The 13232-nt window shown below is 40.3% G+C and overlaps 1 long non-coding RNA gene across 1 annotated transcript in view; it reads left to right on the forward strand.

Annotated features, from left to right (window-relative positions):
- LOC128107082 (uncharacterized) overlaps nt 1-12756 on the forward strand; it is a 90447-nt gene extending 77691 nt beyond the window's left edge. Inside the window, exon 3 of the long non-coding RNA XR_008216949.1 lies at nt 10868-12756. This is a non-coding gene — a long non-coding RNA (uncharacterized LOC128107082). The remainder of the gene's footprint in view (nt 1-10867) is intronic.
- Nucleotides 12757-13232: the final 476 nt, after the last annotated feature.

The raw sequence follows: 13232 nt of genomic DNA on the forward strand, positions 1-13232 counted from the left end.
ATTTTGTGCCTTACTGTTCCTATGAGTAGGATAATCCTCCAGGGTAAGATGTATTGCATCCTACTTCCATGTCCTAGACGAAGGCACATCTGGAATTCTTTGTTGCTCTCTAGGAAGCTGATGGATCATTATGATAATATCCTACATGAACTTGACATAAAAAGTTAAAGATAGCCTTGTATCTAAAAGTTCATGTTGTCAGAAATCAGAAAGCTTAAGCCCAAGTGAAAAGCAGTGGCTTTGTCTGTTTCATGTGAGCAAAATTTGATTTGAAACAAAAGAATTTAAAGACAGTTCTTAAAATCTATATTGATAATGATAAGACACATGCAAATGGTGTATCTGGGCTGAGCTAGGAACCAGCAGAAGTACATTTCCTGGGAAGGTGGAAGGGTACTCACAGTTTTTGGAAAGGGAAAGAGAAATCACACTGATAAACACCGTGTGTGTGTGTGTGTGTGTGTGTGTGTGTGTGTGTGTGTGTGTGTGTGTGTCATTGAGCATTCAAACAGTGTGAGTTCTTGAGGCTTCACCTGTGGCTTCTGACCCAGATACCTACTCAAAATTGAGTAAGCCCAGTAGCTGGTTTGAGAACACACTAGACCTTCTACTGGCCAATGCACTTCTTATAACGGGGAGCCACTGAGACAGTATGGAACCAATATCTTCCTCCTGCAAGGTTATATCTTAGGGTAGCCTCCTCTGAAGCTGCAGTTGAGTCAAGGGCTTGGCTGCAGGTGGTTTCTTTGGCATGAGATTTCAGGAAACACCAAGGGGCAGCAGAGAAGTGAGATAAAGAAGGGAGGGGGGCCATCCTATACAAAGTATGGTGATAAATGGACTGCTGCTATGAGTAATTGGCATTCAGTCTTCCTAGGAACCTTCTGGAAAACTGTGGGATATATCTTAGGATCCTTTGTACAGTTATATATATATATATATATATATATATATATATATATATATATATATATATATACTGTCTCCTATCTCTTATGAACTGAGGGCTGTGCCTGGGGTGATTAGCCTATTACTGCCAGAGAGTATCTACACAGGTAGAGAGGTAGAAAGGCATTGAGACAGGAAAGGTCCTCAGTTAACTCCTGGGTGAGTGGCCAGGGTATGGGGAGGTACCAGCAGGATCTGCTGGACCCCGATTCATATACTTCTCTCACTAGTAGATAAGTGTTCTCTTGTCCTACCCATGCTCTTGAGTTGGCCCAGAGAACAAGGAACAGATATGTGCCTCCATTATGACTTCCAGCACTCCCTCTTTATTGATATAGGCTTGAGAGAATTTCTTGCCTCTTTCTACTCTCCCTTAAGGAGGAAATGTACCTAATATGACTAGCAGAATGCTCAGCATCCCTGAGCAGGTTGACTCCCATCCCAAGGGCCCTAGGTCTTGTTGCATAGTCCCTTTCTCTGCTTGCCACACAGGTTTGTAAGAGGACCACAGATTTTCTTTATTTTTCCCATGAGGTAAACACAAACCTGGGGCTGTGTCTACAGCTGACCTCAAGAACCCACTGAAGTAATTTTTCTCTTTTTCTCATTATCCCACCAGCAGCTCAACTGTGAAGTTGACCATCATCTCTCACAAAGTAGTTGGTCAGGGTGGCGAGTCTGTGGAGTGGACACCCAGGTCTTGGTTCAGAAAGGGAGGGGTACATGAACCAGAATCACAGACTTAAATTTATTTCTCTCTTATTTTCTCCAGAGACCCCACACTGGCTTTACTCCCAACCATTCAAAATGGTGGAGACCATTTCCACTAAGATTTTCATTCACTTTTTTCAGTCACTGGAGGCCCTTACTCTCCAATTGGGCAAAGCACAGTAAGTTAATAGAAGAGACAGATGAAAAGCATTCCCAACTAGAAATAATGTAAAAGAAAAATGGAATACGCAGAGTAGAAAATACCCACAGGGCACCATGAATAATACTGAGAAAACTAAATGAAATAAAATGGAAAAATAGTCATGTAGAACATAAAAGGTAACAAAGGGCAGATGAAAGAAATTTAATGTGTGCACAATTATTCTTGAGAAAAGAAGACAACAAATGGAACATAAAAAAACACAGAGGTAGTCTGGCGCTGGGGAGAAAGCCCAGTGGGTGAAATGCTTGTCTTGCAGGCATGAGAACCCGAGTCATATTGCCCTGCAGCCTGACAAATTCATTTCTGAAAGTTTTTTGTGGGGGAGGGGAGTGGGTGAGGAAGCCTCTTGTCTTTTCTGTCTAGGAAACCAAGTAGTTTTTCTCTAATATTGTGACATTTTTTCTTCTTATATCCATTTCTCATTTTTAGGTTCAGTTTCTCATTTTTGGGTGCGACTGATCATTAGTTGATGTGTGTATATGTGTGTGTGTGTGTGTGTGTGTGTGTGTGTGTGTGTGTGTGTATGTGTGTGTGTGTATGTGTGTGGTGTGTATGTGTGTGTGGTGTGGTGTGTGTTTGTGGTGTGGTGTGTGTGTGTGTGTGTGTGTGTGTGTGTGTGTGTGTGTGTGTATGTAGTGAGAAGGGGTGCTGGGAGTGGCATAAACATAGACGGGATAGGGGTGGTGGACATAATTTGTTCCCCTATGGTTTTCTGTATTGAAAACTTCCTGTGTTCCCAAAGTTATTTTTTTACAGGACACAATTTCCTCTTGTATCTTCAGTATTCCGAGGCTAGTACAGCTGAGAGCAAACCCGTGTGATCACAGGCTGGTGACCTCTGCGCATCACTGTTTCCTCTCCTCTCTACCCTCTGCTCCACTCCTGGCTACTTCCTGTAGATAAGAAGCTGAATTATCCCGCAGGAAGAGCAGGATGTCATGCTTTCTCCTGTAGCCCCCCCCCCCCCCCCCCCCCCGTACTCCATATGCTTGTGGTATTAATTGTGATTGTTCAGAAATAGTCTTTGCTTCTCCAATAGTCTGTCCTCATGCACAGAAGTCACGTTCAGGGACAGAGTACACCTCAGACCACTTATGGGGGAAGTCTTCATCTCTCTAGGATCTGAAGAGTTGTGCCCTGAGGACTGCCCTAACCCAGTCCAGACTGCACAGTGCATTCCAGAGAAGCCTTGCACTGTGGGGTTTGTGCTTGGGACGGTTTCCATGTCGGAAGTGGGAAATTTTCTGCTGATATTTTAGATTTGTTTTGGTGTATTGGCTTTAGGATGGCAGGCTAAGCGAAAATACCTTTATGCTCTAGTCACTGACAACACGTTCTCAGGCACAGTACTTCACACTACAGTGTTAATTATGGTGTGAAGGTGTGGGGTAGAACCTTAAAAGATGTTCTCCCATCCAAGTGCTAACCAGACCGGGCCCTGCTTAGCTTCTGAGATCAGGGAAGAACTGATGCATTCTCCAGGCAGAAAAGAAGGGGTGTGATGCCATGACTTTCACAGGGTGAAAACTCTTGCTTCTACAGCCTCTAAGCTGAAATCTCAAGGGGCATGAAGAAGCAAGGAATACTTCCTCCCAGCTCTTCTTGTTTTTCCTTAAAAGAAAGAAAGAAAGAAAGAAAGAAAGAAAGAAAGAAAGAAAGAAAGAAAGAAAGAAAGAAGCCAGATGCCGAGGGCGGAGGCTCTGACTGTAGATGATGCACACAAGCTACTCTCACATTATCTTACATTGCGATTTTCACACACCCTTCAGCTGCGGTGATTCACCAGGCAAGTCCGTTACTTCTTTGTTTGCTTAGAGCTGAGCCAGAACAGTGCTTCTCTGAGTTTTCATTGGACTGTGGCCCTTTTACATAACTGTTTGTGTTTTAGCTATAAATGACACAATCTATGTTTTTAAAATCAGAAACAATGTAATTTAAAAATCATAGAAATATTCAGGAGAAAGTCATTTTTTGAAAGTTGGTCATTTTGCCTTTATAGGGTCTATGTTGGTATTAAAAATGATTAAGAGCCGGACAGTGGTGGTGCACGCCTTTAATCCCAGCACTCGGGAGGCAGAGCCAGGTGGATCTCTGTGAGTTCGAGGCCAGCATGGACTACCAAGTGAGTTCCAGGAAAAGGCGCAAAGCTACACAGAGAAACCCTGTCTCGAAAAAAAAAACCAAAAAAAAAAAAAAATGATTAAGGATTGACTGACAGGCATCTTAAAGCCTGCTATAACATTTTCTCTTCTGAACAATGTAGGACAGATTAAGTAAGAACAAGTTTTGCTTGGTCTGAGTAACTGCTGTCTGGAACAAATGGGTTTGTAGACAGCTGCTTTAAATTGACCCTTTCTCACTACTTACAGAAAAAAAAATGGAAAGAGTTATTGAAAATAATTTCTAAAATTTTTAATGATCTTGGATACAGTCCTTTTTTCCTTTAACTTTCTGTTAAAAATCTCTACCTCACTTAATAAAACATTCTGAAGACTTCAGATAATTCCGTTGTTGCCAATAATTTTTCTCTTAGGTTTGGTCTTTAGCTAGACGTGTGACAGTTTAATGGCCAGTTTCTCACTTTGCTTTGTTATAACTTCCATCATGGGCATTCATTTCATTTCATTGTGTATTAGAACTCTTTAACTTACAGTTTTAAGGATCTAGGGTAACATTTTTGAGACATGCTTCTCATTTCTCCTTTCTTGAACTACTTGAACTGTTAAATCTGGTTTGCTAACCCGAGTATGAAGTTCTAACAAGAGCTATTCCATTTGGAGCCCTTTCTGTATATGTGAGTGATTCCTTTTCTCTGCCCCCTCAAGGTATTTTTGTCTCGTGTTCATCTTTTAATTCTGGCTACACTTTAGCTCTGGATCCATGTAATTTACACATAATTAATTGGACATATCTTATAGCTGTCAAAGTTGACATTACAATAGACCAAGGCTTTCTACTTCAGAAGATATGAAACATATGGGTCACCAGGGCCGGAGAAAGGAAGGAATCAGGGAACTAAAAACAATGTCCCAGTTTTGGGGGCTGGAGAGATGGCTCAGAGGTTAAGAACACTGTCTGCTCTTCCAGAGGTCCTGAGTCCAATTCCCAGCAACCACATGGTGGCTCACAATCATCTGTAATGAGATCTGGTGCCCTCTTCTGGTTTACAGGCATACATGCAGGAGAACACCATATACACCATTAATAAATAAGTCCAAAGTAAAAATATTAGTCTCAGTTGGTAAACTGCTTGCCTTACAAGTAGGATTGATCACTAGAACCAACCTAATGCACCCCATGCTCATTTGTAATCTTTTGTGCTGAGGAGGAGTAGAGACAGGCCCTGGTCAGCCAGTGTAGTGCATTTAGTTTCAGGCCAGCTAGTGATTCCATCTCAATACAAGTGGATGGTACCTTAAGAACCTGACTTTGAGTTGTCCTGGGGCCTCTACATACATGCACACACCCACCCATGTGTACCCACCCCAGCCACATGCATGTACACAGGCACCCATGCATACCTACCTCCACCACATGCACACACACACACACACACACACACAAAGTTTTAGTACAAGAAAACTATGTTTTGTCTCCTGTGGTCATGCTGTCATTTCTTCTGTCACTTGGCCTCTTCCTCTGTCCTTTCTCCATGCATTGTTTTATTTTATATAAAAAAAATCGTTATTGTTGTCTTTTTTTTTTTGGTCATTCCTCTTTCTTCTAATTTCTTCCCAAGTATCATGAATGCTTGGCTCAACCTAGTGGTCTCTTTCTTTTGAGCATTCTCATCAAGCTTGATATTTATTTGAGATGGATCACAAAAGAATCAAATTTATAATTCATCATTGTTATGAATAAACATGGTAAATGAGATGCTAATGTTAAAGAGATTAAAGTGTCTATTTAAAAATACTGACTTTTTTAGGTGACAAGATGGCTTAGTTGGTAAAAGCAGTTGTCATTGAAACTGACTACTTGAGTTTGATTTCCAGAACCCATATGGTGGAGAGAGAGAATCAGCTCCTGAAGACTGTCCTCTGATATGTGGATGCTGTGGCACGTCCATTCACATTCCCCCATACATAAATAAAAATATAAAACAAAATTAAAAATACCACCATTTTGCTCCTCAATTAAGCTGGTTTTAGCAAATAATCATCTTCATTAAATGATGTACTCCAGGGCTTCAGCTGCCAGTGGCCGTGCCAGAGGAGCAGCATGTGGCAAAGCTTCATGAGTTTGGCCCACTAGGAAGCAAGGCACTGGTGGGTGAGTGCCAGATAGGAAAGGTCCCGAGGGCTTTGGCTTCAGAGTGTCTCTTGCTATTGCTGTGTTTTTACATGTTTTCCACTGCCATTTTTTTCTCTGGTATCTGGCATGGTATGAATGGGTGTAGGGGGATCCCCACTGCCTTTCATGTAATCTTATGGAAATATCCCATTCTATTGGGCATTTTTACCTGTGGATTATTATGAAGGTGATTTCCTCTTAAGGTGTACTGTTTAAATGAAGTAATGATTTTATATAATAATGGTGTTAGTTTAAATAGAATTTTTATGATTAAGAGTTTTTAACAAATATAGTAAGGGATTAAGATAGAGGTTAATTTAATGGGGAAATTAATATAGGTCAAGGTAGGATACAGTGTTTCCCCGTCCCTGATAAAGCAAGAGCTGCAGAGGGTAGAAAATAGGACCCAGGATGTGTCACACAGCTAGGACTTAGGAGTTTTTCTTGAGGAATCATACAGACTATGGTTTAGGTTAATGATTAAGGAAAACAATTGAGTTCCAGAAGCTCAGTTAGCTCAAATTCTTTTTTTTTTTTTTTTTGGTTTTTCGAGACAGGGTTTCTCTGCGTAGCTTTGCGCCTTTCCTGGAACTCACTTGGTAGCCCAGGCTGGCCTCGAACTCACAGAGATCCGCCTGGGTCTGCCTCCCAAGTGCTGGGATTAAAGGCGTGCGCCACCACCGCCCGGCTAGCTCAAATTCTTTTAATGTTAATGTAGGGAGATGTATTTGGGGGTTTCAGTGTGCATCATAGCTAAAACAAAGCTTTAAATAATGACTTAAGATTTTTTTTTTTTTTTTCGTTTTTCGAGACAGGGTTTCTCTGTGTAGCTTTGCGCCTTTCCTGGGACTCACTTGGTAGCCCAGCCCAGGCTGGCCTCGAACTCACAGAGATCCGCCTGGCTCTGCCTTCCGAGTGCTGGGATTAAAGGAGTGCGCCACCACCGCCCGGCAGGTTAAGATGTTTTTGTTAATGGCTTTGAGGTAGAAAATTTGGGGTGACAATTTAAAGTTTAGAAAGGCACACTTTTTTTTTTTTTTTTTTTTCCGGTTTTTCGAGACAGGGTTTCTCTGCGTAGCTTTGCGCCTTTCCTGGAACTCACTTGGTAGCCCAGGCTGGCCTCGAACTCACAGAGATCCGCCTGGCTCTGCCTCCCGAGTGCTGGGATTAAAGGCGTGCGCCACCGACGCCCGGCCGAAAGGCACACTTTTAATAGTTGAGATCAGGGAACAAAAACAGTGGCAGCCTGGCAATTGTTGATTGATCTAGCTTTCTTGTTAGGATGCGTTGGCAAGATCAAAGGTGAAGATTAATTCCTTGTACTCATTTCTGGCCTCAGCTTCATGATTATAAAAAACAAACAAACAACAACAACAATAACAACAAAACCCCTATTGAAGAATGGGTATGCACCCTGAGGATTTAAAGTAGAACTGACTGTTTTTCATATATAAAAGTTTAGATCTGTGATTCTTTTAAGATTTGTTTAATAAGATTACCTTTTCAGATAAATAATAAAGTGATTGATTCTTTCTTTATAACTGCAAAATGCAGCCTGCCAGTAAAAGAACAGGCTGAGAAAAATACCTTTCTTGCTTATACTCTGTTAAACTATAGCAAGTTGCTTAGGCATGAATATATGTGGGTTCTTGGGAATAATTTGTTTTTCACCTATAATATGGAAAATGTTTAATCATGTGAGGGAAATGAGAAACATTTTGCTTTTTACCTGCATGCATTATAATCATTTATGTGAAAAATAGAATGTAACCACTTTGTAATTTTTATATTGCTTGAAAGATTTTGCTGGGATGTGTAAGCTGTAAAGGAAAAATAAAGATGGAGAGATGACAGAGAGATACTGAAGGGTGTGTGTGTGTGTGTGTGTGTGTGTGTGTGTGTGTGTGTGTGTGTGTTTTCCTTTTTCACTGGCCTCAGAGAGTTAAGTTTTGCCCTTCTTGGCAGTCCCAGAGAATTAAGTTTTACTTCCTCAGATATAAAAGTCAAGTTGAGTGATTAGTCTGCTGACTCTGTGGCTTCCCCTCAATCTCTGAACTGCTGAAGGCTGGTCCTCATAGCAGCATTTAACCTAAAGGAAAATCCAACATACAACCTTCTATATCGTAGAGGTACTTGTTCTGAAGTGAACAGGGAAGACCTCTGCTGTCTGTGGATTTTATCCATTGGCTTTCCAGAGCGGCCTCCCTGCTCCCGCCCCATTCTGTGTGAGTTCCTACATGAACACAGGAGCACAAAGCATAAAGCATACAAATCCATTAGAATTTGGCTTATTTTAACTTCCTGATTGCTTTTGTTCTTCGAAGTGCTTATTTAAAACAAGTGAGGTTAATGGCAGTTACTCCCTTCTCACTCCATCCTCTCCCTTAGTCTTTATTTCCAGGGCAATAAGAACTTCTTGTTCTTTGCAAACAGTTCAGCTGCGACTGGGAGCTGTAATTTGTGTTGGTAGGTTTTCTTTGTGGCTCTGAGTAAGACAACTGTCTGCTATAATGGCTTGTACAGCCACAAGAAAATCACTGTTTATTACCCTTAAAAGAAGATAAACTCTCCTGTTCCTTCTAGCTTGTTTTGAACTTTCTTTAGCAAACTATTCCCAAGGGCAGAATGGCAGACAGCTTAAGGAGAGACAATACAAGAGCATTAGATCTGGGCTTCAATTCTGAATCCATCATTTACTGTCATATAAATGACAATCTAAGTGTGTTTTTTTCTGTATCAAATAGTTATTTGTGAAGACAAAAATGAAAGACCCTGGCAAAGACAGATACTTTGATAAACTGTACTTCTGATTAATATTGTTTAAATAATGCAAATTAGAATTATGAGTTCTATTATATATATGTGATTAAGAAAATAATATTAATTTGCAAGCCATTTATATTTATTTTTTTAAAGTATTTACTTTTTTAGTTTATTCTTTTTTTTTTTTTTTTTTAGCTTTCTTGTCCTTTGATTTCCTTGTCTGAAGGAGTATTACAGGATCATTGCCATTATCAATATTAAACAATCATAGGTAATTTTTGATGAACAGGAATAACATAGGGTTGGGTTCTTTGGGCATTAATCAAACAGTGCTAGATATGTTCTTTTTTTGCACTTAAGTGTCTGCCCAAGATCTTTATGGAGGCTGTGGAGTTCCACTAAATGAAGGAGACTTTGAGAAAGAGAGAAGGAACTTAGAAGCAGGCAAAGTTCTTCCGTATTATGGGGAATGGCTCTGGGGTCTGGAGTCTAGCATCTTTGCCATATCCCAGATACCAATTAGATACCACACTGTTAACCTTTTACAGCCTGGGCCTCTTCATTGCTCAGGTAAATTTTCTCCAAGAGAACTGTGTAGCTAGAGTTTTCCTGCCTGGCCCACAGTCAGGACAAATCTCTCTCACCTGCCAGTCCCACAGCCACTCAGACCTAATCAAGTAAACACAGAGACTTATATTGCTTACAAACTGTATGGCCGTGGCAGGCTTCTTGCTAACTGTTCTTATATCTTAAATTAACCCATTTCTATAAATCTATACCTTGCCAGGTGGCTCATGGCTTACCGGCATCTTCACATGCTTCTTGTCATGGCGGCGGCTGGCAGTATCTCCCTTTCCCTTCCTGTTCCCTTAATTCTCCTCTCTGTTAGTCCCGCCTATACTTCCTGCCTGGCCACTGGCCAATCAGTGTTCTATTTATTGACCAATCAGAGCAACAGATTTGACATACAGACCATCCCACAGCAGAACTGCTTCAATTATGTTCTATTACTTAAAAGCCTAGCCATCTCTTGATGAATAAATACACTGTGTGTGTGTGTGTGTGTGTGTGTGTGTGTGTGTGTGTGTGTGTATTTCTCTCTCATTCTCTCTAAGTGTGCTAGAGTTCTGTAAAGGAACAGAACTGATAGAATTGGCCTGAATATTGGAAAGTGATTTACTTGGTAGTCTGGGTAGTCCTACAGTGGTTGTCTTTACACTGGATGAGCTAATCTGATAGCTAGCTGTTCAGTCCACAAGGCTGGATCCCCATTCAGTACCCATTCATGATACTAAACGCCTGGAGGATTCCTGGAGAGCCACTGGTTTTCACTCCGCATTAGAAACCTGAATAAGCTGGGTTCTGATATCAGCAATAGTGGAAACAAACAGCAACAGGGTTGATGACAATCCAGCAAGACATGAAGGCAAGCAGACAAAACCTGAAAGATGATCTCCTTTGACCTGGGCTGTCTACTCTTAGGCCATATCTTCCTATGTCAATTAACTTGATCAAGAAAGTCCCTTACAGGTGTGCTCAGCAGCTTGTCTCATTTAATTCCACACCCAGCCAAGCTGACAATTAGGGTTAACCCTCACAGTGTGCAAGGATTTATTAAGGGAATGTGTTGGGCCCTGATCCCCATTCCTTGGGTAGCTGTTGCCTTGCTCGCTGACCTTGATCAGATGTCCTCCCTATGCTAATTCCCTTGTGGTTTCATTCCTCCTAAAGAGCTTACTGGAGGTTCCTTGTTTGCATATCCTGCATATTGGTGCAATGCTAGAATGTAAAACTTCTGTAGCGAACTTTTGCCCTCCCAGGTTCTTCCACTCTGCTCTAAGCCTGTATTTAAGGCTTCTTCCCTCCTTCAATAAAGGGCATTCTACTGAGATGAATGACCTGCTGTCTTGTCTCTGTTTTAATCCTCAGCCCCTTGCTCAGACATGGTGAACAGGTAGTAGCATGGGTGCTACAAGGGGAGGTTCCACCGAGATCTGAGAAAGAAGGGACATGCTGAAGGACACCCGAAGAAAGGCTGGTCAGCATTTTAAAAGGAGGTAAGAGTGGGTGAATTGTTATGGGTACAGCTGGTTTGCAGTTGCTCCTGGAGGAGCAGTTAATTGAACTGCTGAAGCAACAGGGAACCACCATTAAGAGCAGGATGGCTAAAGTTTTCATTCAGATTCTCCAGAATGTTAGTTCCTGGTTTCTGGTCTCTGGGAGATTTAATATACCAGACTGGGAACATGTTAAGATTGAATTACAAAAATGCTTGCATACAGAAGGGCCTGATTCCATACCCTTAGCTACTTTCTCTTTGTGGCGCTTGGTTAAAGATGCATTGCTTAGTGATAATGTCAAAGTTCAAGAACAATTAACTGAAGCTAAAGCTGTGTTGGAAAAGGCTCAGGTAGAGGAGGCTCTCAGATCCTTCAAACTTCCGACATTTCTGACTCTGTAGAGTCATCTTCAGAGGGTGATGATGTAGAAGTCAGATTAGAAAAGGATACTAGATGCTTCAGGAATTAAAGCTAATGAAGTAAAAATACTAAATCCTGAAAATGCTTTTTCTTAAAGTAAGCTAATGAAGGATATGTTTCATGAAAAAATATCTATGTTCTTGACTCCTTTGAATAGTAACAGTTTTGGTGAAAATATTGGAACTAACAACAATCAAGTCTAAATGTTTCAACAAATTCAAGACGCTATTTACAAAAGAAAGCTGCCATGCTTTGTAGGCCATATTAGAGCTCACTCCAATCTTCCTGGTCCTGTAGCTGAGGGTAATGCAATGGCTGATAAGTTAACCAAGATAGTAGCATTATCCCAAGTGGAAATGGCTCAACAGTCACATGCTCTTCATCAAAATAGCAAAAGCTTAAGAAAGCAATTCAATCTTACTAAAGAAGCAGCTGGTCAAATAGTTAAACGATGTGGGGTATGTCCAAAATATTTTCCTGCCCCTTACTTAAGGGTAAGCCCTAAAGGTCTTCTTCCTAATTATCTATGGCAAATGGATGTTACTCATAGAGCAGAATTTGGCAAATTAAGATATGTACATGTGACCATTGACACTGGTTAATGCAAACAGTGAGGAAATAGAGTTCAAAAGCTGTGCTGCTTTTGGCTTTACTAGCTCCTTTAGAAAAATACTTTATATCACCTAATAGCTGTGCAGTATTTTGTGAAGAGCTTTATAGCAGCTAAATACAGTAATTTCACCCTCAGCATGAAGTGAAGGTTTTCAGTAGAACAAACCAAAAGTACTGCTGTAATAGCAACTTTTGTCTGAATTGAAGCACTTAGGGGAGCTATTATGAATCTGGGTGAAGGGACAGCCTCTAGTTAAAAACTGTTTACTGCTGACAGTGCATCTCTGCCAATTCTGGAACAGCTGAGAGAACTTGGCAACTTTGGGGTGTTGCTTCGTCTGGAGAATGGTACAGTCCTCTAGCAACAAGTATCACAACTCTATAATGACAACACTTACTAAATCCCAGTGTTGTATAGCAAAGCTGACGATAAACTCTAAACTTTAGAAATGATATACATACTTTCTGTCTAGTTAAGAGAATCTTTCTAATAGAGATAGTGATAATAATTAAGAGTACGAAGTAGAAAAAGCTGAAAAGATATGTGAATTCGTAGTAATAATTCTGTCTTGTTAGATCTGTGTTAAGAAATCTTTAGGTGTTTGCTGAGTTAGATATATGCTAATGATAGCCCTATATAAGTTTGTAAAATAGATCTATAGAGTTTCTTTAAGAATATAAGCTTGAAAGAAGTATCTTAAGACATGTAGTAATAAGCTTGTAAGAAGTAAAGTTGCTAGTTGTAAATGTAAGTTTAAATAAGAATTTGTAAATGTAAGTTTAAATAAAAATATAAGAAGTAAATAAGTAAAGATTCTAGTTGTAAAAGATGAAAATAAGAAGTAAATAATAAATATATTTGCTAAAGTAGTTCGTTTCCTTAAGATGCATAAATAAATAGATATTAATATGTTATATGTGAGTTTGTAAAAAGTATAAATATTGAGTGTGAATCTATGCTTAATGTATATGGTGAAAGAACCTGAGACACAGAAGGTAGTGTCCTAGCAGACTGCAAAGTAGGCAGTCCAGATGGTTTCAAAAGCTCCAGAAGCCACTAAGAAGCTAAGAATGGTGGATGTCAGAACCAGCACAACAAGGCATCTGCAGTTGAGATCCATGGAAAATCAACACAACATAGAAACACCTGAGCTAACATAAAAAAAAACCCAATAAATGGTGCACTTTAAAATATTCCTGTT

This window comes from Peromyscus californicus, unplaced genomic scaffold (genome assembly GCF_007827085.1).
Source record: "Peromyscus californicus insignis strain IS unplaced genomic scaffold, ASM782708v3 Scaffold_12__1_contigs__length_115047231, whole genome shotgun sequence".
NCBI lineage: Eukaryota > Metazoa > Chordata > Mammalia > Rodentia > Cricetidae > Peromyscus > Peromyscus californicus.